The following is a 6,000-nucleotide window of genomic DNA, read 5'->3' on the forward strand; positions in this document are numbered from 1 at the left end:
GCATCCTGGTTTCTTTCCTTAGCCAGAAGCTCCAATACCTGCAAAAGCAAGCAAGCTCAGGTCATTAAATTCATCACAAAGTGAAAAAGCAGTGAAAAAGTTCAAAAACAGAGTTAAAAGATAAAGTCAAATACAAAACATTATAAAAGTGGATTTCAGGAGCCAAAATTTCAAAAGCTCATGGTTTATAAGTAATGCCTTCATTTGTAAAGTTCATTTTCAAAAGACAAGTAAGACAAAGTGATTTCGTTGAGCAAGAGGAAAAAATTGGGTGAAAATTTCTCCTGGTGACCGGCGCGGCGCACTGGGCAGGAGGCACAGCGCATTGGTGAGGCGCAGCGCACAGGGCCTCAGAACACAGTGTATTTTTGCACAAGCGCGGCGCACTGGTGGGGCACGGTGCACATAGCCAAAGAGATCGAAAAACTTCCAAACTCGCTCTAATCGCCCGAAACTGCTTGGAACGATCTTGATACAAGTAGGTACAATATTCAAAGTTGTATTTCATATAAGTTTGACGATGGTCTAATGGTGTGTTTTTTATGGTGCTTGTGAGAAGAAATGAAACCCTATTTAAAAAAAAAACTTGCTACCTAGGGTTTGAAAACGTATTTTTCTACCAAGTTCATCATCCCTCCATTACTCCCCTATCCCATTTATCCCTGAATTTCATTGTTCCCTAAGTTCCCCAACCCCCCTAGATTCACTAATCCCCTATCCCAAGTTCCCTTTCCCAAAATCCTAATTGTAAAATCCCAAACCCTAACCCTATAAAAAGCACCCATAATATCCCATTTTTACTTAGCTAACTCTGTCCCAATAGTCCCTAAACTCCCATTATTTTTCCCTCTCCTAACAGTCCCATGTTTCACTGTTTTCCCTTGGTAGCAGAGGTCAAACAATCATCAAAGGCAGTCCAACACAGTTTCAGCACCTATTTCTCCAAGACAATTTGTCTATTAGTAGTTATGGCATCTAATCCTTCATATGATTATGAAGAAGAGACCCAAAGTGATTCACCCACGAAGGGACATGCACCCAGGAGGCCTCATAGAGGTGGCAGACATATCAAAGAAGAACCTACCACTCTTACCGAGTTGTAGGCCTACCCTCTTGCCCTCTTTTGTTTCCAGCATCAGTCATGCTATGAGTTTTGTGAGAAGGTTGCTCATACTCAGTTTCATCGTGAGTTGGCCCACTTATTTGTGTTGCATTTGCATGGTGATCAAGCCACTCTTGCTGGTGTTACTTTCACATTAACACCAGAAACCATTTCATTGGCAACTGGCATACCAAACATTGGAGAACCATGGAATAAAAGGCAGAAGATTGACCGGCAAGACTATGAACCATACATCAAACCTAGTTTTCTAAGGCAGCTTAAGAGAGTGTTTCCTTTTCGGTTTCTCAAGGATGAGTATGCTCCTTTAATGAAACTCATCGTGAAGTATTTCACCTGTGAGGGCCAGTTCTCCCACCTGTATGATTATCACATCAGGTTGCTGATGCATTTCACTCGAGTGTGAATGATGAACATTCCTTATTTCATATGCCGAAACATAGAAAGGATGACCACTCTTGTGCAGCACAAGACCCTTCAGCAGCAGTTCAACAGTCTTTATCATTTTGCTCTCATCAAAATTGTGGTCGTTCATCAGCTTGGTTTACAGGACATCACGTGGGATGACTTCATCTCTCATGAGTTTTTCAAAGCTTCATAGGGACCTTCAAAGATTGGGCATGAGACAGGTAGACCTTCTTATCAGTAGGGCCATGAGTTCGCTAGTGTGTTGGTGTTCATCTCTTATCAGAGAGGCACTAGACGGTTGTTTGCAGCAGTGAAGCGAGTGTTATCTCCACCCAGGGTGGAAATGGCCTTGCTTCCTCCATCAGCACAGCAGGTTCAGGACCGAGGCAAGAGGCCTCTACAAGAGGAAGGACCATCAGGTGAGCGAGAGACTGATTTCATCCTCATTGAGGGTGATGATACTGACATGGGCCCACAAAGTGTAAATCTTAGATAGATCATCAAGGAGCAGCAGGCGGACATTGATGCCTTGTACACCGACTTGGATAGAGCCCAGTGGACTATATAGTATTTGGAGTAGAGGAACAAGCATCTTGAAGATCAGCAGGTGGTGATGGAGTTACAGAACATTCGGTAAAACCGCCAAAGTACCCAAAGGAGGAGGATAGAGTTCACTTCATTGGAGCAAGAGATCAATGCTGATCGAGTGTCATGGCTTGAAAGAGTCAATACCCACTTGGAGAGGAAGCTAGAGAAGGCAATAAATGAGAAGAACATGCTTAGAAATTTGTCATATCATTATTTGTCCCAGAACTTGGTGTGCCAAGCAAGAATCAGGAATTTGAAAGCTAGGTTGAAGAGAGCAACAAGGAGGCAAAAAGAGGATTAAGGACTTCAAATCTTGGTTGAGGCTTCCTTGGCTCATCACAGCACTTGATAGAGAAGACTCAGCCAAAATTTCAAGAAATTTGGAGCAATTTTTGCTTTTTTTGTAAATTTTTGGCACAAAAACAGAGTTTTCCTCCCTATGCACTGTGCCACGTGGCGCTTGCTTTTGCTAGAGGGCTCTAAATCACAAAAAAATTGCATTTCTGGATTTTTCATGGAAATTTATGCTTTCCTACCTATGGCCAAGAAATTTGGGCAGGTTTTGAGCCATCAAAAGGTCAAAAAACACTAAAAAAATGACCTCATTGCCCCTACTTTGACACACGGGAAGCAATGTTGGGAGAATGGACTTTTGGAGGGGCAAATGGAGGCCAAATTCAAAAATTCCACTTGGGTTGGAAAGTAAACAGGAAGCCCTTTTCAGCAAGCACACTTGTAGCTCATTGGAAATCAGGAAGGCGTCCAAAAGTGGGTCCAAACATGTGTTATGCATAGAGAATCAGGCGCAGCGCATAGAGGAAAAATTGCCAGTTTGACCAAGTTTTGCTCTATTTTTCGCCCAGTTTTGCCTAGTTTGACTTTTTCACTTTCCTAATGGAAAATTTACAATGTAATTTGATGAAATTTGATGGATTATTATGTAAATATGTTGGATTTTCACTTGTAGAGGTAGATTCATCAGTTTAGAGGTTGTTTGAAACTGAATGAATCAGTTCCCTTGGATTTAGAGGCATGTTGTTATCTTGCCTAGTTTCTAGTTCTTAGTTTAGAATCAGTTGGATCAGCTCCTAGACTCATGAGCTCGACCCCTAGAGGCAAGGAGGAGCTATGTTTGTCTATATTATGTTGTTTTTCATTCATTGGCATGGTTGGACTCTTGAGAAAGCCTTGAGCTTCATTGTACATTCATTTTCAGTATTTTGGCTAAGGAATTGAGACCAGGATTTGCAGCACTATTTGGGATTCATGTGGCAATTTTGGTACAGTGCTTCTCTTTGTAATTGTGAATTTTTTTTATCTATGCCATCATCTATCTTATTTCTTCTGAACTAAACAAACAAGAGTGTAAGTAGAATTCATTGAAAATGCAATGGTCTACTTGAAGTTTGCTTTAGTTGTTTGATGTTTTCAGCTGTTTGGGGAGGATTCATGATTGCCCTTGCCCTCTTCAACACCTCACCTGTCTTTTCCCTCCATCTCATTAAAGTTTAAGTGCCAAAATGATCGCCTACCTTTCCCCATCGAGATCTCTGTAGAACTGAGCCTCAATCCCCGCACCCCAAAATTTACTTTCCCCTCGATTCCAACAAAACCCCAAAAAAATCAAATCAAAGCCTTGTACTTCATACCTAGCCTAAAATTAGTTTTTATCTCAGTCAGCTCAATCCCCATCGATTATCTTTTACTGAGATTGACCCGGAGAGAGCCCTCTCCTGTCCTCGTAGGGCTAGCTACGAGGCTGAGCGTGGTTTGATGTTGGCCCTGGATCCTACCTTTTTAGCCTGAGGTAAATCTAGGCACTAACATAGTGGTGACCATACTGGGGAATAAATTATTTGTTTTTTGGTATTCTTCATTTTATAAACTACAGACGGAGCCTGAAGATTAGCCAGGTAGCCTTCGAAACACTTTTGCTTTGCATTAGCGCAAGTAGATAAACGCTACTTCAGTCAGTCTCCGGTCTAGTCTTATAAATGGAGTATCTAACTTGCAAATCACCCCAGTACATCTAAGAATTCTAAGCTTTTTGATGATAAGTTTAGGATTTGATAGGCTAAACGAGTTGTTAATGTCCATTTGATTTCTTGAAATAGTAACACACTAGCTTCCAGAAGACATACTAGAGCAATTCTGGATCCTAATCCCCCTCCTGTCTTGGAAAATCCCAATCTTATTCCAAGGATTGTTTGCCAAGGAAGTTCTATCATTCCCGTGTTCAAAGCTCAATCATGTCCTGTTGGTTTTGAGTATCTTGAGAATCAAGATTTTGATGAGCAGTTTGAGTTGTCTTTGTTTGAAACCAAATTTGAAAGCACTGTTGCTTCAACTGTCTTAAATGCCGAGTTTGTTCAAAATCTTGAAACTGAAAGGGCCAATAAATCCATTGATGATTATATCCTGAATCGTCTCTAGACTTCCATTGTGGCTTCTAATATCTCTAGTTTTTTAGAGACTACTTATGCAACCCTTGGGTCATCCATAATTACATCTAGTTCAAGAATCCCCACTGAACCTCCTTTCATTCCTACCATTCCGGTGCAGCCTACTGTTTCTAATTCAAAATCTACAATCGTATCGCCTCCATCTACTCCTTCTACTCCTAAAATAGCCAATATTGCTTCACCCCCGCATACACCTCCTCATACTCCCCATACATCAACTCCACCTACTCCCCCAACATCACCAAGACCAATTGCAAATCCACCAAGAGCAATGGCTGCTCGTTTTGCACCTCTTGTACTACCTCAAAATTTGGATGATATGCCCGCCGACTACCAAAGAAAAAATCATTTGTTTGATGGCACTCCTCATGGTGTCACAGCTCAGCAACATGTGGACAGAATGACGGATTTCTTCGATTTTCATGAGATTGATGCAGAAAATGTAACCATGAGACTATTTGTACAAACATTTGATGGTGAAGTAAGGAAATGGTTCAGGGCCCTGCCGGCTGCAAGCATCACTACATTGGCTGATCTATAGAGACAATTCTTAAACCATTGGGAAGTGAAGAAAAATCCCCTTCAGATTCTTTCTGAGTACGAGCACATCAAATGAAATGCGGGTGAGTTTGTTCAAGATTACTGCATTAGATTCAATTCAGTTTATAATGCAATCCCTGATCACCTAAAGCCACCCATGGGGCTAGCCTTAATAAATTTTTTGGATGGTTTTGACACTGATATGGCTTACCAATTAAGAGAAAGAGATCCAGCTACTTTAGAAGACATGCAGAAGATTGCAGTCAGCGTTGAAGCAAATCTGTTGGCCAAAAGAGCTAGAGCAAGAGCTGAAAAGAAAGTTACAATAAAAGAAGAATCTTCCTCATCAGATCAAGTGCTCCGAAAGGTGGAATAGATGCTAGATAGACTGAAACTTGACAAGTCTGAACCGCAGGTCAAAAATCATAACTTCCGTGGCCAGCAGCAGCCCCAATACAGAATCAAACAAAGAGAGCAGCGAGCCCAAGATCAAACAGCGCAGCAACAAGTGCAGACACCTCTACAACAGAATGTTGTGCTTGGTCCAGAATCAGAAGAGGAGGAGAATGTGATTGGAGAAGAAAATCATTTCTTCACGCCCGATGACATGCCAATTTACATCACTAAAGATGAGGAGTACTCGGAGAATCCAACTGGACGAGGGGATGAAAATTTCATTTTGGAAAATGAGAAAGTACTTGAGGAAGAGTCCGACGATTACCAAAGAGGATACATGAATGCTTTGTCAGCTCATCAGTGGTAGTATTCACTTTGAAATAGAGATGTGCCTGTAAATCCATTTAGAAAAGGAAGGAGGCAACAACGTCAAAGAATGATCCTCCCAATGTGCAGAAAAAGGAAAAAGAGACAGCTGATCCTACC

This window comes from Pinus tabuliformis, chromosome 7, assembly GCF_031772625.1.
Source record: "Pinus tabuliformis cultivar Carrire ecotype Pingquan chromosome 7, CPIR1, whole genome shotgun sequence".
Taxonomy (NCBI): Eukaryota; Viridiplantae; Streptophyta; class Pinopsida; order Pinales; family Pinaceae; genus Pinus; species Pinus tabuliformis.